The 27,322-nt window shown below is 38.6% G+C and overlaps 1 protein-coding gene across 6 annotated transcripts in view; it reads left to right on the top strand.

Annotated features, from left to right (window-relative positions):
- The window catches only part of ndst2a (N-deacetylase/N-sulfotransferase (heparan glucosaminyl) 2a), a 150,813-nt gene that overhangs the window by 44,771 nt on the left and 78,720 nt on the right, over positions 1-27,322 (top strand). The gene's annotated exons all lie outside the window — the stretch shown is intronic.

Here is a 27,322-nt window from a genome sequence, read left to right as displayed (position 1 = left end):
AGAAAATGTCAGGATGCAGCTTTTGCTTGCTTTTCTACTTTATCGCTTATGACTGTGTATGAGAAGCTGAGATTGACAGCAATGATGACTTCTTTGTGGACATAAAGATTGGCTACGTACGCCATACCGTGCTCGAGACCACCTTCTCTAGCAGACTCGGGCACGGTTCTCGAGTCCAGTTTGCTTTTGTTCACACCGAATTAAATGAACTGGGCTAAAGTGTACTTAGAAGAACAAGTTATGAGTGTGATTTGCCCAGCACATTGGTGATGTCCTGTTTCCTGTTTTTGTACAGTTAGCTTTCAAACTTGTTGCAAACCGTACCCGGACGCACATCTTCTGTATGCAGGACCAAGTTCTTGAACGGACCCAGGCGCAGTTCAGTGATCTGTTCCTGGGTGCAGTATGCTTCTGTTCACACTAATCGAGTTAACTATTCTATGTGGTCAGGTGTGCTCGGGTAATTGATACCTTTTGTCATGTTTTGGGAAATAAAATAAACCTAGCTAAATTAATAACATTGATTTAAATTTTTAATTGGAGTAAATAATTTGTAATAAAAAATATCCTTAAGCTTGGAAAACTGAACACACCCCCATGTGCAGCAGCTTTAGAAGTAGTTATGTGTTGAGACAAAAATACGTTGCCTTCGTAATTTTTTCATTATCGCAGCACAAACAAGATTTATAGCCACAGATGAGCACTTAGCCTAAAAACGAACAAGCATCAGCTGACGTCATAATCCTTGACTTGGGTAGTAATAATAAAGCCAGCAGGCCTGCACAATTCTTTGAATGTTTCTTTAAGCTGATCAAAATCAGATCAGATCTAATACAAACAAGCTCATATCTTTGTAAATTTTTTTTTTTTAATTCACTCTTAATTCGTCTTAATGGTTTCTTTACCTTTAGAGCTGCCTGGAGCTTTAACTATAACACACTGGTATGTTCTCTTGTGCTGGATGGAGATTTCCTGTGTTTGTAGCCTGCAGACCTCACGTTGATCTTCACACATCCCTGGCATCATTATGAGCTCTGGAGAAGGTTTGTTTTAAATGCCTTTTTTTTTTTTTTTATTCTGTGCCATGTGGCAGTGTTGATGTATTAGCTTGTCTGGACATGCTGAAACATTCGCCCGTTTGTTCTGTCTTTCCTTAAAAACAGAGATGGAGGGAAAAGCGGAGAGCTTTCAAGCATTTAGAGAGATCCTTAGACAGATCCTGCCCAGGTCTGGCACCTTTTGTTGCCTAGGAGCGGTATTAAGTCAAAGCGTTCGGACATGCTTTAAAATCCTGGAGGCATTTTATCACTGATTGAGCCTCCAGGGTGAGCATCGTAACATCGAGATTATACTGCGAGTCTAATCAGCTCGACTACCACTAGATCATTTAGTGACCTTTCTTGGCCTGTTTTAAAAGCTGTTTTTATTGATGTTTAAAAAGAGAGACATTTCTAATGGGTTTTAAATTAATTGAGATTGCCAGATTTAGTAAGAGGTTCACATGAAGACTTGGCAAATAAAACAAATGCTTATTAATATTATGTTTAAAAAAAAAAAATCACCCTAATTATAGTTGTTCTAGCAAATATGTTTACTGGTTGCTGATTTAGTAATGAGATATTGCTGGCTAAAATAATGAAAAATTTAAATTACTTAAATTGGTTCATTTTTTTGGCTATTTATTTTCATTAAAACTGAGATTAGTCCAATTAAAGACTCCAAAACAAGCTCTACATTTTTTTTATTTATAATTTTTTTTTTAAACCTGATAAAAAAACTGTTTATTGATAACATTAATCTTAGATTGTGTCCCAGTAATCGAGCATGTGCAGTGTTCAGAATGATATTGCCTTGTCTTTGTGTATGTGTGTCTCTGTTCTGACACAGCTTCAAGTTCTCTGTCCATGACTACCATCCTATAAATCCTCTTCCTGCTTGTGTTTATCAGTCAGAAGGCAGCGCCGAGCCGTTTGCTTGAAATGTTTTTCAGGGAGGCAGGTAAACGTTTTCAAGGCCATAGAATGCACTCGGTTTGATGAAGTTATTAGCCCGGGTGAATTGAATACTCTTTGCACCAGCACTGTTGGAGTTCGTGGCTGACCGTCTCGCGCGGTTCTGCTCTTCTCCGGGGGAGGACAATCCTTCCTCTTTGTGTTTTTTAATGGTAGTAACCCTCCCTGAGATCTACACAACACTCTGGTATAGCAGTGGCATTTACAGTGTTTTATAATTTTTAATTCAAAAGTCATTTTGTGTGAAAGTTGTGCTTGGTATTTTTTTAAATTAAGCATTACTGCCATACATTTTCACGGGTCATGCATCCTTTCACTCTTGAAGAGAGAGAGAAAGACCACTGACATATTTGAACCAAAAATTTGATGGATGATTTTGTTGCAAATATTAATTTATTTCAAGTACAGTTTTTTTAGAAACTGTATTTTAACTATTAATAAAAAATTAATTAAACACGATAAACGAGTAAAGTCTTGAAATATGAGTAGTACGAATGTGCTTTGTCTGCCGAGGGTCACGTTATCACAACTGAGCCAATGGTTCCTCTATGTAACACACTGTGGGATTTTGGGTAATCATCTCCCATGCTCTGTCTCATTGCGAGTGCGTCGCTCGTATAGTCAATATAGCTCGTAACATCCGTGCGCACTTGTACTGTTTATTATAACATTGTGACCATGTGTAGAGCATTTTATTTTGTATCCAAGTGTAGTAACTGTACTGTAACAACGGCCTCTGGGAAGAAAATCTTTTTAAAAGGCTGTAGCAGCACAGGAGATGAATCTGTTTAATGACGATGCAACTTCACATTTCCATAAAATCCTAAAAAGGAGGCAAAAACAAGTGACTTTAGAGAGGGACCTTGTTAAAAGTCGACAGAGACGAGTTTTTCAGAGACAAGTAATTCTGCTAAAGGTGTGTGTGTACTATATATTTTGCTATATTTTGTATTAATACTTTTTATATGAATATTTTTCGGGTTGTGGGACGAATCATCCATTTCCATTATTTTAAAAGGGGGAAATTAGCTTTGATATATGAGTGGTTTGGATTACAAGAACACTTTGGGAACTAATTATGCTTGCAATCCAAGATGTAACCGTAGTTGTCTTTTAATTGCATCTATTTGAGGATTTCCTACTTTCATAAATAAAGTGAAAGTCTTTCTCTCTCTCTCTGTTTTACACCGAGTCAGATAGCTCTTTGTTTGTGTTCGTCGTTGAGCCGTGTCGAGCCGCATCGTTCTGTTGAGTGTAATCCTGGATGACTCTGAATATGATTTAATCTAGTGTACTTCTAGTTAATGGTTTTGTCTTTCCTGTCTCTCACATTTTTTTCCCTTTGTGTCTGCTCCAGATCAACCATTTGCTTCTACACCGTCTTCCACTCAACATTGTCCCATCACTTTTTTTTTTGTGACCTTGTGTCTTTTTATTTTTCTCTCAGCTGTGTCTCATGTGCTTTTTTTTGCCTCCCATCTCTGCAGTACTTCAGTCAAGTGCTCTTGTATCCTGATGAGCCTCCTCCAAACTAGGAAGGTTTTAGATAGGTTTTTAGCTCTGACCTGACTTGCGATCAGCCTTCAGTCTCCTCACCTGATACCTGATGTCATCTGAATAAAAGACAGGAAAATCCTTAAAGTAAAGAAAGTTCAAAAGGAAATTATTAAACAGAGATATAAAAACATTGCTCAATTGGCCGTGTAGCTTGAGAATAGAAAGACTGAAACTGACGTTGAGAGACAGATGGGAACGAGAGCCTCCCTAGGTGAGCTGTAATTCCGACCCCAGCGGGTGAGAGTAAAGACGGTTACTGGTGGCAGATGTTAGACTGCCGAAGAATCTTCATCTACAGGCTGCGGTGTAGCTCGTAAACATCCCGCCTCACTGCTTTTTATTTTTTTCTGGCAAGGAAAGAAGTAATAATTAATGATTTATATACTGGGATTAGCTTATTATTATATTTAGGCAGCTTGTGAAGATGCTGCGATTGTGCCTTACTTGCTTTATTAAGTTAAATGAGCCTTTTTTCAGCAGCAAGAAACGATGCAGTGGAAACGGAGAATATATTAATTTCCTTTTTTTCCCCCTACATATTACAAGTATAAATAAGGATGAAATACAACACTAATGGATAAGATTATACACAACTGACTGACATCATAGCAACTCCAGGCGTTTACTTTTAAAACAACACTGCAAAATGTATTTATTAATTTTTTTTTCGAAAGATCATTTTTCAAGAGAAACTTAGAGAAGACTATAGTTTTTAAGTTTAGTTTTAAGTTTAGTTTTAAGTTTTTATTGATTCCTTTATTTTTATTTAGGGATGAAAGCGCATTCTATCAGTCCTCTTTATTTTTTTGGCTACTTCACCTAATTCATGCACTTTTTAACTTTAACACCAGGGAAGTCACAAATTGCAGCGCTGTCCTGAATATCCGCGTGTTGCATAGTTTTATTTTAATTGTGTGACTTTTTCCTGTAAATTTCACCTTTAACTGCTAACCAAGGTCATTATCTGACAGTTTTTTCACCAGGGGTCCCAGCAATAAATACCAAAAAAAAACCAAATTAATTAATAAAAAGCGTTTGCTACATTCTCTGTATAAAACATTTAGATAATAAACGATAGACCTGGAATGGTTTAAAAAAAAAAAAAAAAAAAAAAAAGTTATGTGTAACAAATGTCCAAGCGTACATAAACTCATGAGTAGCTCAGGGATAAAGGTGAGGGTTTAGAGCTTTAGGAAAATAAGCAAATAAAAATAATTTTAAAGCCACTAGACTATGTGGTTCGAAATCATTTGGGACGTTTTACACCTAGAATTATGACAGTTCATCAACGAGAAAAGATTGAGTTTATTTTATTCCTTCTAGAACAGTACTGGAGATTTCAAAACTATGAAATGCTCAAATAACACCTATGGCATGAGGCAATTAAATAACAGTGAGTTGTTACTTTAAGACACGAAGGTCAGCTGTTATGGAACAGTTCTTGCAAGAACAGTACTGTCAGGTGCATTTGCAAAACCTATCAAGCACTATGATGAAACTGGCTCTCATGAAGACAATCCCAGAAAAGCAAGACCAAAACTTGCCTCTGCTGGAGAGAAGTTCATTTAAGAGTTACCATAGAAATCACCAATTAACAAACAGCAGCTAAAATTAGAGGCGTTATGAAGCTTTACGGAGCATGAGTAGCAGATACATCTCAATATCAACTTTTTAAAGGAGATTATTGCATATTTTGGATGCCTTCTGTATTGCTTTACAAATGTAGAAAGGAATAAAAATCAGGAAAGACCATAGAGTTAGAAGGTGTGTCCAAACTTTTTGACTGGTTATGTACCAGGATATATAATCATTGAATAGTTGCCCACATCATGCCTTAAAGTAGTAAAGACGAATATTCAACCCCCCCAGGATTTCCGCAGGTTTCTCAACAGGAAAACCTTTTTCCTTGAAGCTGTTTCAAGACAGATGATCAGTGCCTGAGCAGTGTACTGACTATAACTGAGCAAAGCCTTACCCTTTTCACGGTTTAGGGTTTTGCTCATGTGGTAATGTTAGCTCTCTAGATCTGTACTGTTGATGCCGTAGAATAAACCTTGAATTCAAAACAAGTGCTAACTAATTGACAACCTCCCGGTAAAACGAACTGGTCACTCTGATGCCTGCAGGGATGTTTTTATTCTCTGAAGACTTTGCAGGTCGAAGTCTGTCATGTTTTTAGCCCATGCTAAATAGCATCAGTAGTGTGCAATTTCTAAGGGTATTATTTAGTGAACAGAATGCGGTTTGGGACGTCCTTGTCAAGTCTGATCAGATTAATCCACATGGTAGAGAAAGACATGGCACTGTCCATGTTGCGAAATTGCTCAACTTAAAATCAACACAAGGCAGTGCTACGCATGATTCATGGCACTCTTTTACACAGTGAAGGTTTAGCAAAGGAAGGATGTAATGCTTATAAGCATCGAAACTGCTGGAGTGGCTGAGAGGTGGGTGTGGATTGTCTTCCCAAAGCCCAGTTCCTGGATTTGCAGCAAACATTTCTTCTTCCCATGACGCATATAAAGCCGGTTAAGGGTCACTTAGGCTACAAATGCTTCTCAAAGATAGTGATTTATGGCCGTGCAGCTGGAATGGTGCGGACACGGATGGCAGAGGATGGGAGTAAATATTTAGCTCTTCTCTCAAAGGAAAGGAAACAGTGCTGCATGTGGAGGAAGCCTGAATCGTGCACATACCAAACCTGTGATTGATCTGTTGGTGCGGAATGCATTCCCCTCTTACATTTTTAACTTTTACGAAGTCTTTGCCATTATTTTATTTTATTCCCCCATGTCTGGCAGATGATCCTAAATGCTAGCATGCTCGTCGTCAGAGCCTACATACTGTATGATGGTGATCCAGCTGTGTTCCAGTGCACAGCTGTTTGTCGAAGTCAGCATTTAAATATGTTTTACACTAGGGCTGAGTAATACAGTTAATTCCCAAACTATTCAAATAATGCAGCGTGGAAAAAAAATCTGGTACTTAGTCATGAATTATATTTATTTGTGATTACTCAGTTCTTGGTTGCATAACCTACTGAATTCAAGGCACAGCTTGCAAAGCAGCAGCTCATTTTATTTTAATGTCGCCAAACAAAAAGATGTAAGCACCCAGACCTTGGAACTGATCATTTAAAAAAAAAAAAGAGAGAGAGAGAGAAAAAAATTTGGGTCTACACATAGTTAGTGAAAATATTTAACTCTGGATTGTTAAAATCTTATTGTCTTTTATGTTTCTAGCCCTATCAACCCGCAAAAAAAAAACTTAGAGGCATTAGTCAGCAATTTTGGCTCCAAGTGCTCCAGGTTTCGTCATTGTGTTTTAGCCCTGTACGCTCTCCAAATCACTTGCTCTTGGAATGGGAAATACTAAAAGATACTTCAGCTTGTCTGCCGTATTGGTGCTTTAATCGAACTATAGAGCTAAGGTTTTTCTTGATTAAAAAGTACAATAATGTTTTTTCTTTCTACAGTTACTTTAGAATTTTTATTGGACTATTAGCACTACTAATTGCTCAGGAGAGGAAGTGTGTATCAGTGTTAGGCTTACGTCAACTTAATTATTTCAGTAGTGGAAAACCATTTATGGTCATGAGGAATTGTGAAAACTTTTGAAGTTTTTCAAGCATGGATTGGCTTATGGATTGGACAGTTAATACTTAGACTGTTTCTCATATCTATCTATCTTACATATAATAAAACTGTAAAGTTGGCGTCTGTACATTAGGACAATTCCATGTATATACTTTTTTGTTTGAAGCACCCTTGGCCTTGGCAGTCTATTCACTCAATATTAGCATATTTGTTGTTTTGTTTTTTGTCTTTGGCTTTCGTCTTTGGCTTTCTAAGTGGACTAGGAGAACTATTGTGAGATATTTTCCTACCTGCCCATTATCATAAGAGCTAAAGCAAAACAACAAGCCGGTGAATTATAGAAGCATTGTGGTGTGTCATGTCTGTAGTGCTTTTGGATTTCTGTAGAGTGTTAATGTGTGTGGATAAGCTCCTCTTCTGTGTGTGTGTTGAATAAATAACTCACTGGTCATGACATGATTTCTTTACTCAATCAGTGGCCGCATGTTGTTTTTGTTTTTTGCCAGTGAGCTGTGCTTTTCTTATCTCCCTCAGACTAACCTGTGTCAGCCATCTTTGATCCCGTCTGCCTCTGATCGTGTTAGAAGAGCGAGCCTTGCACGAAAAAAAAAAAAACACAAACCCCTGTGATTCTGCTCTGGTTATGGGCGCTCTGACTGACAGGCCTGCCTCCTACATAAACCACACGTTTCCCAGGCATTAGATTATTCCCGTTTCTGCTGAGGTAAGACGTAATCCCGCTAGAAATCTCATTTTTAAAACTGAAATGGAAATGCTGAGCATTAAATGAGGGGGAAGAAACGCATCATTATAAGAAATCGAAACAAAATTCAGTCCCTGTTTTATCTCCCCCCCCCCCCCCAAATATCTTTTTTAATGTGTCATGACTTCTTGCTGTGTGACTGTGTGGGAAATGATGAAGTGTGATTATAAAATCATTTTAAGCAATCACACTCGTTTTGCTCTTTTTCTTCCTAGCAATTTTATCATCTCATGTGTTTATTCATATCTGTTACTCTCTCTCTCGCTCTATGTATGTCTGTCAATATCGCTGTCTTTTTTTTCCCTGTCTGTGTGGGTCCGTCTTGCTCTGTCTTGCTTTCTCTTTCACTCATCATCTCCCTTCCCCCTGTTCTCTCCTCTCCTGCCCCTCCGCCTCAATCCAGCTGTTGTGTTAATAGTTTTCCTGCTGCCCGTAGAGCAAAGTAATGAAAATGCAGTTGAATTCAGGCTCCTCAGATTATGAGGAAGTGTTGTTTATTTATTAGGGTAATAATATTTTTCCGTTGGCAAATATTTTGACAGACGCGTTGTCGCTGTACACACCTTGTCCAGATGTTTCTTCTTTTTTTTTTTCCGCACATTTTTCTGCCAGTTTAATATGTTTGTTCTTTGCTACTCAGATTAAAGAAAAGTCAACCTGCTGGTGTCACATCTTAATTGGAATTTAAAGCTAGAGGGTGATATGGTGGTGGTGATGAGGCAGCATCATGACTCTTATCTCAGCTTCAGGTGCATAAGCCCTGCCCTGTTTTTGTCAGAGGGAATCTGAGAGCACAGAAACAGAGAAATAGATGCACCAAACTGAACAGATGTCTGTGTTCAAATATAGTACATTCATGAGTTTGCAGATCTTTCACACTCTGACTTTGTTTGTATGCAGTGGCTTTTTTTTGTGCTGAGAAGGTGCAGGTTTCATTCCTTGTGCTAGACTAATATGGAAGAATATGGAGACAGATGAGACTGAGTACCCACTCATTAACAGTAACCTGAGACGATAGTCGACGTGACAAAATAAGAGACACACGTTAGCATCAAATTATGTCTATCCTGCTGAGTGTGGTGTGTGTGCGTCTCTGGACGTTTTTTACATTAGGGAAATCGTTGGGATTGTTCCCGAGGACACTTGACCCCAAAGTCTGGTTCATTTTGATTAGTGAGAACACGATCATTCCAGGCTCGGGTAGAATCAGATATAAAGATAAGCCCATCGTACAGTTTGCGCTAAAGAAAGATTTATTTTTCCTAAAAGAAACTAACGTATACACATTATTAGTGTGTTGATTTACCGCGGTATGCATAATGTAAGTGTATGCACCGCCTTGCTGTAGACATTCATGTTTATATCGTTCACGACTCTGAGGGACGCTCAACCCTGATGAACAAAGATTGCAGCAGAGTCCTGCAAAAGGGGATGCGTAATGCAGGCGGCGCCCTGGCAGATCTTTACAGTTGAACACACTCTCCTTTCACATTCCCCACACAAGTAGGCATCAGGTGGTGTAAGACTGGGTTGAGACTTTTTTCCAACAACTGCACAACACAACTGCCTTTTTACTCCTGGAAACACGCGAATCTAAAGCTTCGCCTCACTGACAAATGCGAATGTGTGTCCGAGATGCGTGAGTTTTGATACTGTATATTTTGTCGCATACCATACCGTATCTGAGAACGGAAGAAGTCACCATCAGTGCCGTCTGTCAATCTGCTGCTGTGTCAATCGTTTGTGCTTAATGTGAAAACACCCTCAGTGTGTTGATCCTTAGTGTTATTCTTAAGACAGGATTAACATGAATGCTGCTCATCTTCACACTGTAGTACTTGCTCTCCCTGTGTGTATAGATTCGCCTGTTTCCAAACAAGCAGCCAGCTGTCCAGAAGACACTGGACCAAGTTTTTTAGGACCATCTCATAACTGCTGGGCCTGAGAAACATTTTTGGCTTTTAAGCCTTCCTTTATTTCTTTAGGTATGATGATTACTAAGACGAAAAACAAACCAACCATAAGTTTGTTTTATTAGTTGAGTTGCTGGTTCAAGACCATTTTATTAGGGTTCCAGGATCGATTAGCCGGTTTGCCAAGCAGTATCGCAACACGTCTCCCTTACACGTCTGTTAATGCAAACATACACATCGTTGATGTGTAAAAAATTCCTTGGTCATTCTGATGGTCTTCTATTTAATAGTAAAAGGTCAAACAGAAAAAAAATCCAAGAAGTCGTTGATTGAACAAAATTGTACAGTTATATTCTGTATACGGCATCGGCTTTATAACACCGTCTTTATTTTTTATTTAAAGCATACACTTCACAGCAGCGTGTTGTCACAGCAGGTAGCATTGCTGCCTCACAGCTTCGTGTTGCCTCGTTCAATTCCTGTGTGCTACTGTCTGAGTGGGATTTTAATACAACCCCCCATTCCTATCCCCGTTGTTAGTTCAGGTTTCATATTTTCTTGAAGGATTACACAGAGCTGAAGTCAGTAAGTGTAGGCTTACCTGATGACACCTAGGGTGCATTTCCACATATTCTCCAATTTCTGTAGTCTTACTTCATTTTCAAGCTGTGTCCTATTCTCAATGCTGCACTTACGTCACTCGTTTATATATATATACATTTATAACTATAGCTAATTCATGCACTGTCTGGACAACCGTCACATTATCGGCCTGCATTAAGCAAAAAAAAAAAAACGTATAAAGGAAAATTGTCTAAAACATGATCATGGAAGGATAGTGGTGAATCATCCACCATTTCCATAAAGGAAGGAAAGTGATCAGCATTTAGTGAAGCCGTGTCCAAAATCACAGCTATGTCTAATAGCTTTGTGAAAAAAAGGAGTATTTCCACACACAGTGCGACAAGAACTTGCAGGATTGTGACTGAACAGCTGTGTCGCCATTTAAAATAGATTTTTATTTGCTTGAGAAACTAAAGATTAGACTTTAGAGCAATGGAAAAAGGTCATGTGGTCTGATGAGTTTAGATTGTGCCTATTCCAGGTCATTGGTGCATCAGGGTAAGAAGGGTACACACCTTAAACCTTATCTTTTTTTCTTTCTTTTTTTTTTTGTCTTTTTGTCTGTTGTACATTTTTCAGCCAGTTTAATATGTTTGTTCTTTGCTACTCAGATTAAAGGGAAGTCAACCTGCTGGTGTCACGTTTTAATTACAAGTTAAAGCTAGAGCGTGAAGAGGGTGATATGGTGGTGGTGGTGTAGCCATCATGAGACATCATCGTGACTTTTATCTCAGCTTCAGGTGCATACACCCTGCCTGGTTTTTGTTAGAGGAAGAGCACAGAAACAGAGACATAGATGCACCAAACTGAACAGATGTCCGTGTTCAAATATAGTACATTCATGAGTTTGCAGATCTTTCACACTCTGACTTTGCTTGTACACGTTGGCCTTTTTTTTCCTGCTGAGAAGGTGAAGGATTCATTTTCTGTGCTAGACTAATAATATGGGGGAAGATGGGAGATGGAGACAGATGAGACCGAGTACCCTTTTATTAACAGTAACCTGAGACGATAGTCGACATGACAAAAGAAGAGACACGCATTAACATCAAGTTATGTCTGTTCTGCTGTGTGTGTGTATGTATGTGTGTGTCTCATTAAGCGATGCAACCATCATGCATAGTGGCCACTGTACAAGCCTCTAGAGGCAGTGTTGTGATCTGGGTCGCTCCAGTTGGTCAGGTCCAGACTCAGAAACGTGATGAGGCAATAAAAGATAAAAAGTCAAGGTTATCACTTTTGTGGACCTTTTCTCCCAGATTTCTTCTTCAGGACTCAAATTGTGAAAGAGTGTTTCCGGGAGCATGAGGAATAATTTTTACACATGAATTAGACACCAGGAATTAGACAAAGCTAAAGTTGTAATTTATGTTTTTGTTTTTTTAATAGCTAAGAAGCTACACCCAATTAAAAATTTGTTGCAAAGTTAAAACAGTTGTTTGAAAACTTCTTAGGTTTTGGGGACTGTTAAGCTTCAGAGTATTTTATGGAAACTCGAATTAGTCCAGCACAAGAGCACACAGCATGCCGGAGTGAGCACCTGAAGAGGAGCGAACGAGCAAGCGTTGTGGTGTGAATGATAAATGATGAATGACAGAACACAAGCATGAATGATAAACGAGGCTCATATTTTATACCGGAGCGTGCACTAAACTCTGTGGTTTCAGTAAACAACTTGGCTCTTATTTGCTTGCGTTTAATTTCAGTCTCTCACAGCAGTGCTAGCCAACACATCAGATAGCTGTATAGGAAATCCATTCAAATCACTCTGGATGCTTAAAACTGTTTTTGTTCTTTTTTAAATTAGAGGATTAAACTGGAGCCTGATCAAAGCGTCGCCCATTTCCTGCTTCCAAAATCTGTACAATTTAATTTAAAAGTCTGAATAGCTGCAACATCTTGCCAGGTATTGTGTGTGTATATGTGTGTGTGTGTGTATTTGAGAGATATATCCAATGGTGTTGCCAATAGTGTGTTCACACCTGCTTCCTGTGAGAGAACGGTCAGTTCTGGTGCTTTAACTGTTGTGACACCAACATTTCGCTTATACAGTATTACTCTGCTTTTTATGCATGTGGGTCAGCTCCTGCTGTCCTTGCACATTATTGGAAATTATATATATTTAGCAGCATTTAAATCAATGCATCATTTAAATTGTGTGCTTGTGGGGAGCATTCTGAAATTCGGGTTTGGCTGAAATGTCCAAAATACCGCCGTGCTCATTATGAGGCAGGCATGAGACCAGAATGAACAGCGCTCTGCTCCCCCCTCCAACACACACACACACACACACACACACACAAACACAGGGTCGTCTGTAGTACGGTGACTCATTGGATTTTTCCTTGCTCTGTTGATTTCCAATGCAGATGTGCCTGTACATGCTGGAGTGTTGGATAAAAACCATCTCCTCGTCATTTCCTTTTAAATTTTCGCGTTCGGCTTTAATCACCTTATAGATCACATTAACTATGCAGTGTCTGTGCTCTGTGTGTGTGTGTGTGTGTATATGTAGTGGATAAAAGAACAGAAAACAAAAACACACATAATACAGGCAATTTGCAAACGTCAGTTAGCCTTCTCTGTATGTTGCTGGACTAAAAGAGGAGGCTCCGAGGTGGGAATCAAACCCTTGACCCTGGAGGTATGAGGCCACCGTGCTAACCACTGCGCCAGTGTGTCATTGAGGGAAATTACACTGTATAAAAATCAGGGTGATGTAAATATTATCTTTATATCCTTATAATATTTTATATTGTGTATATATATATTGGCAAAAGTATTCACGCGCCTGCCTTTGAATGCATACGAATCTGAGTACCATCCAATTCTCAATCAATACAGTGTAATGTTGACCCACCCTGCAGATGTAACAGCTTCAACTCTTCTGGGAAAGCTTTCCTCCGTGTACTCCGGTTTCCTCCCACAGTCCAGAGACATGCAGGTCAGGCTAATTGGCAATAATGCAAGCAACATGCTTATGAGATGAAAATCATGATAGCAACATGCTAATCACACTAACATCATGCTGGGAACAGCTTAATCATGTTATTAGCAAAATGCTAATATTGTTAGCATCATGCTAGCCACATGCTAATATTGTTAGCATCATGCTAGTCAGATGCTAATATTGTTAGCATGATGCTAGCCTTATGCTAATATTGTTAGCATCATGCTAGCATCATGCTAATATTGTTAGCATCATGCTAGCCACATGCTTATGATGATGTCGGGGGTGTGGATTATGAGCATCTTGATAAATGTGGAAGACAGATTGGTTGCTTGATTGAAATGAGCCATCCTCCGTGTTTCTACAACAGTGGGATCCATAGTGTAGTTCATTTTCAAAGTTCTTATGAAAGTTTCTATTATATGCTAATTGCCCCCTGCTGGGGCAAATTCCCACCCACCCTTAAGAAAAGTCATGTTAACCACCCCGTTACTGAATGATCTGAACGATTTGACCTATCTTTCATGTGTATACAACCAGGGGGTAAACAATGACGATTCTCGGGGCCCATGACTGAGAGGGGGCCCAGTGAAGCCCCCAATAAAATTGTGGTGCTAATAGTAAAAATTATTAGCTTAAAATTATTCTATTTGCTGTTTCCTGGTGTCAAAAAATGTGTTTGTTTAGGAAACACAAATGTCCGTGACCCCCTCTCCCCCTCTTGATTATCATAAAATGGTTCAGTCTGCCCAAATTGTATCCAGGCAACAGCTTGACTTCACATATAGTGCCGACAGAAGTAAAAATGCCTCAAAAATCTGGAAGCCAAAAAGGGGAAGGGAAAAAAATAAGACAAGTGAAAGGGGCAAAGGGTCGACAGTATGTTATCCAATATTTCAGAAGAAAAGGTGGGTTTGTAAGTAGGACTAAATTGTTAGTGGACCGCCCGTGTGACAATGATCGTAGCCTACGGTTTAAATATTTATTTACACAAATATTTAAACTAGTTTCAATAAAAATTCATGTAGTTTTAGGAAAAGTCAGGGAGCAGCAAGGCTTTGTGATTTATTTAGACAAAGTTATTGAATATGCAAATTTCAAAACGGTCAAAATGACGCCTTGTTTCATTCGGCTATCAGTATTAGTTTAATGTGCAGTATTACAGAGGACAAATTACCGGTGTGGACATGGGATGGAGTTTAATTGTCTGATTGACTTAAATATATGAGAATAATAGTCAAAATACCATAAAAGCGCATGATTTTATGTAAATTAATATGAAAAAAAGTCTCAGCTGTGTTGGGGGCCCTGTCAAGATTCTTTTCATGGGGCCCAAAATCCTTAGCAGCACCCCTGTATACGACAAACGGTACAGGACTAGTTACAAGCCAAAATCACCATTATGGTGATTAAGTCAATGGAGCACCTCTTGCGTCCGCGGGGTAAAATTATTACCCTTGTGCGGGGTATGTTCTGACACAGCTTGCAAGCCTCTTTAAATGTGGTAAATTTTATCTTTTTCCGAAATTCTTGTTCTGTGCTAGTATCCATCAAAATTGTTTTCATTATTAAATCTATGAGATTTTTAGGGTTATACAATTGCCCCCTCGGAGGCAAATCATACCACCCTATTCCCGTATGAGCCGCACAACAATGTGCAGGGTTGCAACTTATACCCTTTTGCAGGTTATTTTGCAGGGTATGTACTGACACAGCTTGCAAACCTATACATATGTGGTGAATTTTGTCTTTCTACAAAACTCTCGCTCTGCACTACACCCTGTCAAATTTGATCTCAATGTGTTAAGTCTGTGGAACTTTTTGGGGAGGTTACCGCCCACCTCCTAGAAAAGTCATAGCACCCAATTCCCAAATAAGCCGCACGATTTGACACCTCATTCATGGGTCTTCTTAAAGCTCCTTAAAACTTTAATTTTGAGGATGCCTCAGATTACCTATGTAAGGTGCATGGTATACAGTATATATTCAATTTAAACATGAGTGTCACTGTTGGAACCAGGCATTTTTGACTTGTTATTCAAAAGCTCATGCTGCTCTTGAATAAAATATTGACCCACTTTCTGATACTGTTTTTTTTTTCTTCGTGGTGTTCAGTGAGGGGGTTTCAGTGGATTACTGTTACTGAAACCCCCCTCCCCCTATTTCCTACACATGCGCCTGCACACACACATGCACGCACACACACACTTGTTTCTTTGGAATAATAAACAGTCGAGTGGGGACCCGTGCAGATCAGTGCGATACTTACGTCTGTCTGTTCTAATAGATTCTCCTCCCAGCATGCGAAATGCTCAGTCGAAAGAAACGTGCCTCTGCATTTTCTCCTCCGTTTGCATTCCCTTGTCAAGGCTGCTCTTCCCTGAAGTGAGTGACAGGTCAAGGTACAGCTCTTATGCTGCCACAACTCACTGGAGAGAGTAAGAGTGGTAAGCTCTGCGGGAAACAAACGCGTTTGCAGCAGCAACGAGAGCAAATCGTCACTTCTGTTCTTCAGGATAGGATATAAAAAGAAGTCAGTGTTTGTGTGTGCGCACGTACGCTTTTAACACTTTCTGAAATCTCACCTTTGCTTTTGCTACTGAAAGGATGGAGAGTGCTGTCTGAGAGACCTTCAGTGGCCTGTGCTCTGTCTGCCTGTGCGTGGGTGAGTATTAATTACATGTTGTAGCATTAGCATGAGAGGCCAAGCTCATGTCAGTTGGGAAATGTCAGCATGTGAACTTCAGCCTCTTCTAGTGGGAGCAAATGTTTCAAACACAGCTGGGTGAATCGGGGTCTGTCCCGTCCTCATTTACTGCAGGTGGGGGGCGTAAATTATTCCCACACTGGAACCTTTTTTTTTTTTTTTTTTTTTTTTGGTCAAGGAAGTGAAATGTGTATTCTCTGAGCAAGAGTGAACAGGTTGCAGCGTTTTTGAAAGCATGTTTGAGTAAACTCTCTGACCTGTTGAGTAAAGCAGGACTGTGCTGTGTTTCTAGAGATTTTCTACAATGCAGATTTGTGAAGAAAAAGAGCCCGAAAAGAAATGTGCATAATGAATAATGTTGTTGTATTGGCTACAGAAAAAAAATCACAAAACCCAGTCAAAAAAGACTTACCATGACTTGATGATATTCTAAAATAAAAATGCTCAGATACTACTCAAAGGTCAGACGTCTGTACGCAGTAAAGTAGGTAAATATAAAGCCCAGTAATAGCATGAGAGTATCTTAAACAAATCTCCTCGCAACTGTACTGCTCTCTAAGGTCCTGATATGATGAACTAGTTTTCTCACATCCTGGCCGACGGCTGCGGTTTTCTTTTCATTGTTCTCGCTTTCACTTTCTTCATCATCTCTGGAGACTGTAAAAAGCCTGCGTGCCTCTGCTGATTGTTATATCCCCCCCCTTTTGGCATGATGCTGACATTTTGTTTAGACTGGCATCTTCAGTATGCACCCGTCCAATACACGCATACAATACTGTGCAAAAATCTTAGGCACCATATTATTTTTAGCACAAATGTTATTTCTGACCATCATGTCTGCATTAATCACAAAACCATCCACTATTTCCAAACATAACTTTAAAATTATGAAATAAATTATTTAATAAAGTTACCGGAAGAATTCATATTCTCCAGAATGCTCAGTAAAACCTCCTATCCGTTTCATTCATAAACCTGCACCCATCTGTATTTAAGAGTTTTCAAACGGATATGATTTTTTTCTGAACATGTTGGAGATTAAGAGTTCCTCTGGTAACTTTGTTACAGTACATTCGCTCTTTTCTATTTTCATGCAAAATCCAAGAGTCTACATGAGCCTACATTATTTATTTTTTTTCCTTATGAATTTTTTTCCATTTGTTCTGTCATACATTTATTAAAAAAAATATTTTTTTACCATATTTATTTTCTGAAATATTTGTTTATTTTTAAATTTGATCGATAATTTTTACAGTATGTTTAGAAGTAGTGATTTTTTTTAAGTGATCAGCTTCGTTTATAATAATGCAATGCAGTAGAAATAACACCGATCCATTATTGCAGCAGGCAGCGCTTCACGATCTGCTTTGAACTGTGTCTGATTGATTGCTCAGCCCATAATGCCTGCTGTTAGAGGTTTTGTTGCGTTCCAGTGGCCCCCAGCTCTTGTTCATACCTGTACTGTTAACCCTAAAGCTCCCTCGCTAACGCTGGTTAGGTTTACATAATTCTCTTTACACTCCACCATGTCACAGACTCTGCTGCAGGTTGTATCTGAATTGATTAGGGTGCAGAGTGTTGTGATGGTATTTGATTTTTTATTTTTTTTTAAGTTAAATTTTGACCACCTGGAGAGACCAAAGTTTGATTTGTGAAGTCCAGCACACTAACTTGATATTATTTCTTTGATACACAAGTCTATACTTGTACAAGTCTAAAAATCAAGGTCAGAAAATCGAAGTTTTATTAAATAAATATTGTGTTTTTAGAACAGCTTTATATGGTTAAAAATAGTAGGTGAAAAAAATATACTATTAACTTTTTAGAGAGCATATTGCAAACTTTACTCATACAGTTCTTTTTTTTTTTAAGTTGCAAACTGATTTTTTTTTTTTTGTACATAATATTTAACGCATCAGATTGTCAGCACTCCTAGTAATGTCAGCAAACAGATTATTAGGATTTTGTTGTTTTGGTCTGGACACAACTTTGGATTTATTTTATACATTCTAGAACAATACTCGATTTTATTCCCCCAAAAAATATAAAATAACACATATATGGAATTGAGTAATTAGGTAACAATAAGAGTAAGGTGTTTATTTTAAGAACCAAAGGTCAGCTCTTGCAAAAACAGTTTTGTCAAGGGAATTTACAAAACCCGTCAAGCACCATGATGAAACTAGCTCTCATGAAAACCATCCCAGGAAAGCAAGACCAAACCTGACCTTTCCTGCAGAAGAGTTTATTTAGAGTTACCAGCCTCAGAAATCACCAATTAACAAACAGCTCCTCAGATTAGAGCTGTTATGAATGCTTTACAGAGCATAAGTATCAGATTGATCTTAATATCAACTGCTCAAAGGAGATTTTTGCATATTTTGGATGCCTTTAGCGTGGTTTAACAATGTAGAAAGAAGTAAAAATTGGGGAAAAAACATGAAGTTAAGATTCTGTCAAGGCAGATGGAGGGGGTTTGTGTTTTTGCTACTAATTTAACATCACAGACAAGAAAGTACTGTAGTAAATACCACAAGAAGCTGTCAGAACATCCCAGGCATTAAATAATTAATATAATTAAGTAATAGGGAATGAGCGAAGTGCCAGTTTGAGAATGCAGAAGTGAATATTTTAGGAAAAAAACAAAAAACAAAAAAAAACACTTCTGCCCACATCAAAAGTATGTGCCTATTGTGCCTGTACATTTTTCAGCATTTTGTCTGTTTTTACCTGATTGAGAGCCCCAGAACTATTTGGCAAAAAAAGCTTAGCGTAGAGCTCTGTTGATGGATTAATTACCTCAGGGAGTTCCACTAGATTTGGCCCCCTAGTCGGCTTCATAAAAAAAAAAAAAGTCCCTCTCCTGTATTTCGAAGCATTTTCTTTTGTGTAGTTGTATGTGGCTAATCTTTTATCAGTTGCCCTCAGAAAAATGCCTCCCAGCATGGCTCTCTATAAAGAAAACGTAAGAAAAGGCTTTAAATGTGTAGTGTTTTATACTTGCATCAGTGAGTCTGCCTTGTCCCTCACACTCTTATGTCGTCTTTAAAAAAAAATAATATATATATATATATATATATATATATATATATATATATATTTTTTTTTTTTTTAAGGCAGAGGCTATTTCATAATGGTAGATAGTAGTCATAATTGCTTTCAAACAAGAAATCAGCCCGTTGTGAAAACCCCTCGAAACTGTGCCGTGAGCTCCGTAGGTGGCAATTTATTAGGCTGATTTGTTTGTTAGAGGCAGATTAACAATAAGGCCAAAGTGTCAAAATAACACGACATCCGTATTGGTTAGGAGAAAAGCCGACTCTAGTAGTTGACATATCTTCAGATGGACACCGCAGCTTTTATTGGCTGCTGAGAGCAAGAAGGTTTTAAGCAGCTGCAGCAGCCTGGGTGGAATTTAATTGGACGAGAGGATTGGACAAACAAGCGTCAGGCGGCTGGTTAGCACAAAAAAAAGCTGGTCGATACCGGGTGATGAAGCCGGTGGTGGCGTTAGCCGGAGCAAACTCGGTCCTAGACTTGTCTTTATCCTGAGATTGTTTTAGCCCCCTTCTCTGTCTCCCTAATGTTTAACTCGAGACATGATTCCTCCTCTGCTGAGAGAAAAGGTGTGACTGAGACACTTGCAATGTCAGGGTTATAGGATATGCGCGGTGGCTAGGTGCGGATAAGTGTCTCGCCATACCTCTCATAATCTAAAGCTTGTGGAAGCAGCAGACTCGGCAGTCTGTAAAGTTCCTAATGCTCATCTCGTGCTCAGGGGAACATATAGACCCTATAACCTGTGATAATCTTGGCACGGTCTAACTAACAAATCACAGCTAAAAATAATGCTGACACACTGCTGTGGTGTCGCAGCCGCAAGAGGGGAAAATGAGCATCCATATTGGAACATCTATCTGCAAATAAAGAATAACAAGGTGTCTACAGAGAGAGAACGAGAGAGAGGGAAACAAGGCTGCGCTTCCCCGGCTGAGAGCACGGCCTTTTGTGATGTGGACAGAGGTTGCTGTGGCTTAATCAGCAGTCAGTCTGGCACGCTCAGCGACGTCTGTGTAATGTTGAAGCTGTAGAGGAGGAAATCATTTCAGGACGGCGAGGGGGTCTTAGCAGATCTCTTGATCTACAGGTGATGAAATTTGGTTTGCCTGGCAGGGGAAAAAAAGCTAGAAGTAGAATTTTCGTTTCTCTGTAGTCCTCCACTTTTGAGAGATGTGTTTTCTTTAAAAAAAAATAATAATAATAAAGCTGCTGTTGTGGTGATTATTAATGAATGAAGGAAATGCCAGAGATGGAAGCAGTGTGTTATTTGAGGACAGGAAAATCCATCCTATTGGCTTTCAATTCAGTAACCATATAGTCCTCAATACAAGACTGAATAAATAAAAGTAAAATTAGTCTTTTTCTTTTTTTGTTCTTAATTTTTTATTCTTTATTTCTTTCTCTCATGTGGGTTTTGGTGCTAATCACATGGTCTCAGCTTTTGATGTATGAAATCTTAGCCAAAAAAATATCCGCACTGTCCTGGCATTCTGGGTAATTATGTTAACTTGTAGAAAAGACAATTAAATACTTTTTCAACATAATCTCCTTGCTTTTTAAATACATTTTATACATCCGTCAGGCTTTTGTATTCCCTCATTAAAAAAAATCCATCTTTTAGGCTAAGCTGCGAGCAACGAACGCACCGCTGTCTTTATTTCTTCATCAGAATTAAATCTTCATTCTTCTAGGGCTCAAACAGATCAAAGTTTGATGGAGTGAAATCAGGATTATAGGGAGGATGCTTTAACACCTCTAAACAAAGTTTTTAAAGAGTGTCGATAGAGGGTGGGTAGTTGTGTGCGGATGCGCATCGTCATGCAAGATCACAACGCTTTTGTATACCGGTTGTCTAATCTGTTTAATCTGAAGTTGAGGCTTCAGCTCTCTAATAAGCGTCTCACCATTGATCGTTTAACCTTTTTCCTGATAATGTTCTAATACTGGCCTTTGTAAATCCCAGAAAACTATAAGCTCATGGTTGACGTTTAACTTTTTTTAAGTCAGCGATTGAGAATGTTGACGTTTACTCTCAGGCTCTTCACCCACAATGATTCTCTTTAGAAAATGTTCACATTTACTTAGAGTATCGGTCTATGTATTGTTTACAGATATCTAAACGCTTCTGTTTATGCTCTTCCGTGAGTTGTTTCGGCAGAAGACATCCTCAGGCCACAAAAAAAAAAAAAACTAATCACGCTGCATTCCTTCGGGTTCAAATCACAAGTGCAGCATCCATTATTGCTCGCACTGCAGTGATGTAACTTGTTCACACCTGCACAGCAGAGACTGTAACCTTGAACGAAATGCACTGATTGACGGTGTGGTCAACAGAAGTTTTAATATACCTGTAATGTGGATAATTTTTTACATCACTTTTCTTCTATACACTTTTCCTCCACACATTTTCAATCATCAGATGTTTTTTTGGGGTTTAACTTAATGTCACCAGCTCATCAAACTGGCCATGTTATGTACTTACTGTACATCTTTTCCTGCCTTCCTCTTGTTAAAATGTCAAAAAAAAAAAAAAAAAGAAATGTCTGGTTGTTACTGGGGAAACTGCAAAGCTCAGCACCCTCCATCCTAAAGAATTTCCTTTAGTGTACAAATGTAACTTTCTCACGTAAACCCAAAATAAACTTTGTCACAGAAAACAAGACTATAACAATGATTATATTTGTGTTTTAAAAAATATCACATTTTTGAACCCTCGATTATATAATGCACCAAAATGCTACTGTCATACCAGTCCCAAAAAAAAGGCCGTTACTATGGAAACAGTAATGCATCCGATCGAGTATAATAATATCACTTGAATCGCAGCCAGAACTGACAAGTAATCAAAAACTTTTGAGCAAACAGAATTTTAGGAGTAAGCAAGGCTTTATTATTTAAAAACAAAAGATAGCATTTTATGAACAAATATTACTAAGTTATTTCAAAAGCAAATTTCTTTTGTTGAGTCAAAACCACCACGATCAGGTAATTTGTAGGTGCTTGTATTGTTCTCTGCAACAGCAAAAAAAAAAAAAAAAAAAAAAAAAAAAAGACATATGGAAATGTGAAATTGTGCCTTTTGGCTCTCATGTAATGTGATTTCAGCTCTGCCACTTGCTGAGTTAAAGTACTACATTAGTGTTAAAGTCATCGTCATGCGGGAAAGAAAAAAATGAAAGAAACGAGTTCATTCTTTTTTTTTCTTTTTTTTTTCCTTTTCCTGCAGTACACTTCATTATCACTGCCTCCTGCATAAACGCACAATCCTTGGAGTTTCTTAACGGAAAATAAATGCGACCGAATAAAGATGGAATCACCATCAGGGTGGCGATTAATTCTGTTTACTCTGCTAAACAGCCAGGAGGACCGTCCCTGTATATTTATTTATTTATTTATTTATTTATTTATTTTTAATGCCTATGCTCCCCCTTCACCTCTTTGCACACTTGCCCTAATCATCTAACAGATCTCTGGCTTATGCTTCCTCCCAGATGGGTCGTGAACAACGGTCTGTTGAAGAGAGGAGCCAGTAATGGAGCTGCAAATGGATTTGTGTAACACAAGCTGCCTTTGGTGCACATGCTCCAGCGCAGGTTCAAGGGATGAGCTCCAGTGCATCTGGATGCAGTGTTTATTCATTCCGAGTGTGCTGTTAATGTGTAACTACTGCAGCCCTTAATCTAGAGCCAAACCCGAATGATTTCTACAAAGCTCAGTGCCCACGTGAGACAAACTTGCTTTCTTTTGCTCTGTATCAGGTATATCGTGTCTTTTATGCCTAATTAGGCCCTTTCTCTTCCTTCATGTTCTGCTGCATGCGTTCTGAAATAGCTGTGTCTCTGGGTCTCTCTACTTTTCCTCGTTATCTTCACTCTTCACACATGCTTATTAATTTTTTTTTGTGTGTTCCTTCTACCCGAGTATGACGTACGTCTAGCTCTTTAGTCCTCATGTCTTACTCAGCCTCTTGTACTCAACCAGCGTCTCTCACTTGTTCTGCACTATTGTCTCCATATGGTTGTGCTCTAATAAGCCACACTTGTCTACACAAGTAAAGCCCAACGGGGCCATCTGTCCCACGCAGCTAATGGCTTAAGTGAATTAGACCGTCTCTACACGGGCCCTGAACAGAGCTCACAATGCCGATCACCTCCATTGATCCGATTGATCAAAGCATGCTGAGAGCTGCTGTCGTGGAACTGCTGTGCCTTCCTGTGTGATTTTTTTTTTCTCTGCTAATTTATCCTAAGGGAGAGCGCACAGGAAGTGGAAACTGTCCTCCTCTCAGAACGGCACAGATGTGCTATGTAAATATGTGTGTGTGTATATGTATGTGTATATATATATATATATAATATAAAATAAAATAAAATATAGACCCCTCCCTTTATATATATTTGTGGTGAGAGAAGTAAAAGAGAGAAGGAAACGAAATCGTTTGGAACAGATGGGATATATGTGAAACTCGAAAACTGCATCTAGAAACAAATGAGATTTTAAGAAGCTAGCTTTTAGGAATCACTTTTTTTCTTCTTCTTTTGCTAAACCATAATCATCTAAAGTCAAACCCTAAACTAATTTTACATGTTTGATATGATATTCTTGTAATAATAATGAGCCTTGATTTTCTAAAATAATCAATACCTAACTGGTCCCTACAGTGAAAAGGAAACTTACAGTAAGCTTGAACCAAGCAACGCTATACATCTTTGTTGTTTATTAAGGCATGTAAGTTGCTGTGAATCATTTGTTGGAGCAGATTAACATACTCAGATTGCGAGTAACGCGGTTTGACTTAGAAAAATAAGCAAGTCTTGGTTTACGAGTACCGAGTATCATGTATCACGCATGTGCTTCTTGTTTTGACGCTGTGCTGTTTTTTCCATCTCTTGCGCTGCAGAATTGTGGGTAATTGTCCCCCCTGCTTGGTCTTAGTGCACGTCTTTTACTGGCAAAATCAACATCCGTGCACGCGAATACTATTTACTATAACACTGTGGCCATGTGCGTGCACAGAATTTTCTTTTTTAGAATATATTTTTTATTTAATATGCGCCCCCCCTTCAAGTTCCTAGGTTTTTTGGAGAATCTGCTCTGGCACAATTACACTTGGCTTCCACCATTGTAATTGTCCTGTGAATGTCACAACGTTTTAATGTATATATCTGTTTGTCTGTCTGTCAGTCAATTTATATCAATACATAAATTGACTGCTTATATTCCGTGTCCACTTCATAGCATTATCTATTCTGTAGTTACTGCACATACTCACTGCACAGCCATGTTGTATAATATTATATTAATATACTGCATATTTCCTTTAAACAGTTAATACTGAGACGTGTCTGCTGCTTATGCTCTGTAAAGCCTTCATAGCCGCTCTTATCTGACATGCTTGTTGTTAATTGGTAATTTTTGGTCAGGTAACTCTAAATGAATTTTTCTACACCAACTGTAAGTTTAGGTCTTGCTTTTCTGGGATGGTCTTCATGAGAGCCAGTTTCATCATGGGTTTTGCTAGTGCACTTTGATGCTGTTCTTGCAAGAACTATTCCAGAACAGCTGACCTGATGGTTTAAAATAACTGCCTGTTGTTATTGTTACTTAATTAAGTTGTTGTTATTCTTTCGGCTGCTCCCATCGAGGGGTCGCCACAGCAAACCAACTGATTAGCACAACAACTTGGCACCTGCTTTTACTCCGGATGCCCTTTCTGATGCACCCCTCCCATATTTATCTGGGTTTGGAATCAGCACTGCATCCAGTGGCTGGGGTTTGGGCTTTGGCATATTTGCACTAATGTAAATGCACAACTATTTGTTGCTAAGCTGCATTTAGTTGCTGTTTGACTGTACAATGATTATTTATCTTAGCAAATTTATCAGCACCTGTTTGGCAATCTTGTTCAAGAATTCATCTGTGATATGATGTATGCTGCTTTAGTTTTTGCATTTATTTGCACTTGAACTGCTTTTCACTGAGGGTTGACTCAGCTTGAAATAATGTGTAGCAGAGCTCTGTGGACTTTACCCAGATGCGTGTTTATTTTAGGCCCCATCAATGTCCTTTTTTTTTTTTTTTTATTCTCCAGAAAAAGGATCCGGTAATGGACTCATATAACCTTGAACTGCTGCAATCAAATTTGTGCAGGACCTGTACATAACTAACAGTCACGTTTATTTAAACAGCATTTCATTTCCCAGCAGATTGTGTTTTCGTTCGTTAGCCTCTTCGTTAATGGTGAAGGTACTGTGCCTCGACCATACATGACTTCACTGGAAACTTGATTGCCTTGTCTAAAAAAAATTTAAAAAAAAAATCGGCCAGGTCCTTCTGTGGACTAATCTTCCTCCAGATGTTTTACTGCTGTCGTAGAGGGAAAAAAAAAATCTGTCCTGGAAATTCGCTGTAAGCCAATCAGGAGGAATAAAAATAAGTAAATGGCATTAAGAACAAGAAGAAAAAAAAACATTTAAAGATTTTCTTGAAGCAGCAGATGTTGTCTTGTCACTTATTTACTGATGTACTGAGATGGAATAGGTTTGGTCAGCCTCCAAATGTGACTGTTTACCCACTAACTTTTTTTTTTTCTTTCTTTCTCTCTCTTCATCTGAAGTGCCTAGGGCTCTCAGTACAAAAATGCTCCCAAAATGCCATTCCTGCCGTAGACGCCAGCCAAATTCATTTTCCTGCCTCTTCTGATTGATTAATTGGTGGAGTTAAATGGCGATGTTAATGGCTTTTCTGTATGCCGTCCAATCTGCTGGCTGTAGGAGCGCACAGACGAGTACACTAAGTGTGGCAGTTTCTCTGCATAGTGCCTCCTCATGGGAACAGCTGCATTTTTTTTTTTTTTTTTTTTTTTAACACTTAAGCAAAGCCAGAATTAAATGCTTGGTACACTGTGAAATGCTTAGCTAGGGTAGGTTGTTGCAGTCTCATGGCATATGACCTTTTTTTTTAAAAAAAGCTGAATCAAAATGCGTTGCCGTCAAAAGCCTACAGTTTTATTTTTACCTGATCGATTTCCTTACCCTGGTGGTTGATATTTTTCTTTTGTTTCTAGGGGATGAAGTAACACTAGCTGTGGAGTAAACCTGTTACGTTGTCTGATAAGTGTACGTTTATCACCAGCGGCTATCTTTCACACCGAAGTACCGGCCAGAACCACAACAAACTATTTATGGGTGTGAATCTTTTGTTCTAGTTGGATTCGTTTCATTTATTTTTGCTTATCAAACCTTGCATCCACACTCTTACTTATATTAACTGTGCACATGACATAATTTATGTGGAGTTTAATTGCACACTTCTATGCGCATTTTACAAAATGTACATTGGCGTCTGTTGAATTTTGGAAAATCTGTTAAACTAAACTTTGTACATGTTACCATGAAGTGCGCGGAATGAATGTGTAAGATCGCGTTTATTATTAAGTAGGATTCAATTGCACACTCGTAAATACGTATTTAAAAAAACGTACGGCGCCGTCTGTTGAATTTTTAAATAAACTAATTATTTTTTTCAAGGTTGATTTTCAAGGGTTTTTTCCATTTAAAGTTCAAATTAGCATATCTTCTCTTCTTCAAAGCCTGTGTTACCTCAAGCTCGGCCAAATACACCTGTGAAAAAAACTTGGGCAAATCTTAATGTGTTCTATTACTTATCTCACGTCCCCTCAAATTATTTCTTTGCAGATATATTCAATGTACAGACACACCAACTTATGCACACAAACATTACAGTTTTATTATATGTATAGATTGACAATGCAATTGAAAAAAAAAGTGAGTCTTTATCATCTTTATCATAGTTGAGCTGCGTCTGCTGACTTTTGTCATGATACGGACACGTGATTTATTTCATGTCCCAGTAACAAATTAAATTATATACCGAGTGCTTTACAGCACCCCAACCTCCACCTCCTGTGTGCAGAAGCACGTCTTAATCATTTCTGTTTCTCAGAGCTGGACTTTGCAATGCGGTGGCAATGTGTGGTGCCTGGCGCTCTCCCAGTCTGTTACAAGCTGCTAGCAGTGTGCTTTTCAACACTGCGCTGGCTGTAAATGTGTCAGGGCATTTATCCATCTGTGGCCAGACACAGAAGCTATCTGGAACGTCTGGGATACGCTTGTTATGT

The sequence above is a fragment of the Clarias gariepinus genome, chromosome 8 (assembly GCF_024256425.1).
Source record: "Clarias gariepinus isolate MV-2021 ecotype Netherlands chromosome 8, CGAR_prim_01v2, whole genome shotgun sequence".
Lineage (NCBI taxonomy): Eukaryota > Metazoa > Chordata > Actinopteri > Siluriformes > Clariidae > Clarias > Clarias gariepinus.
This window is presented reverse-complemented; position numbering and strand designations above follow the sequence as displayed.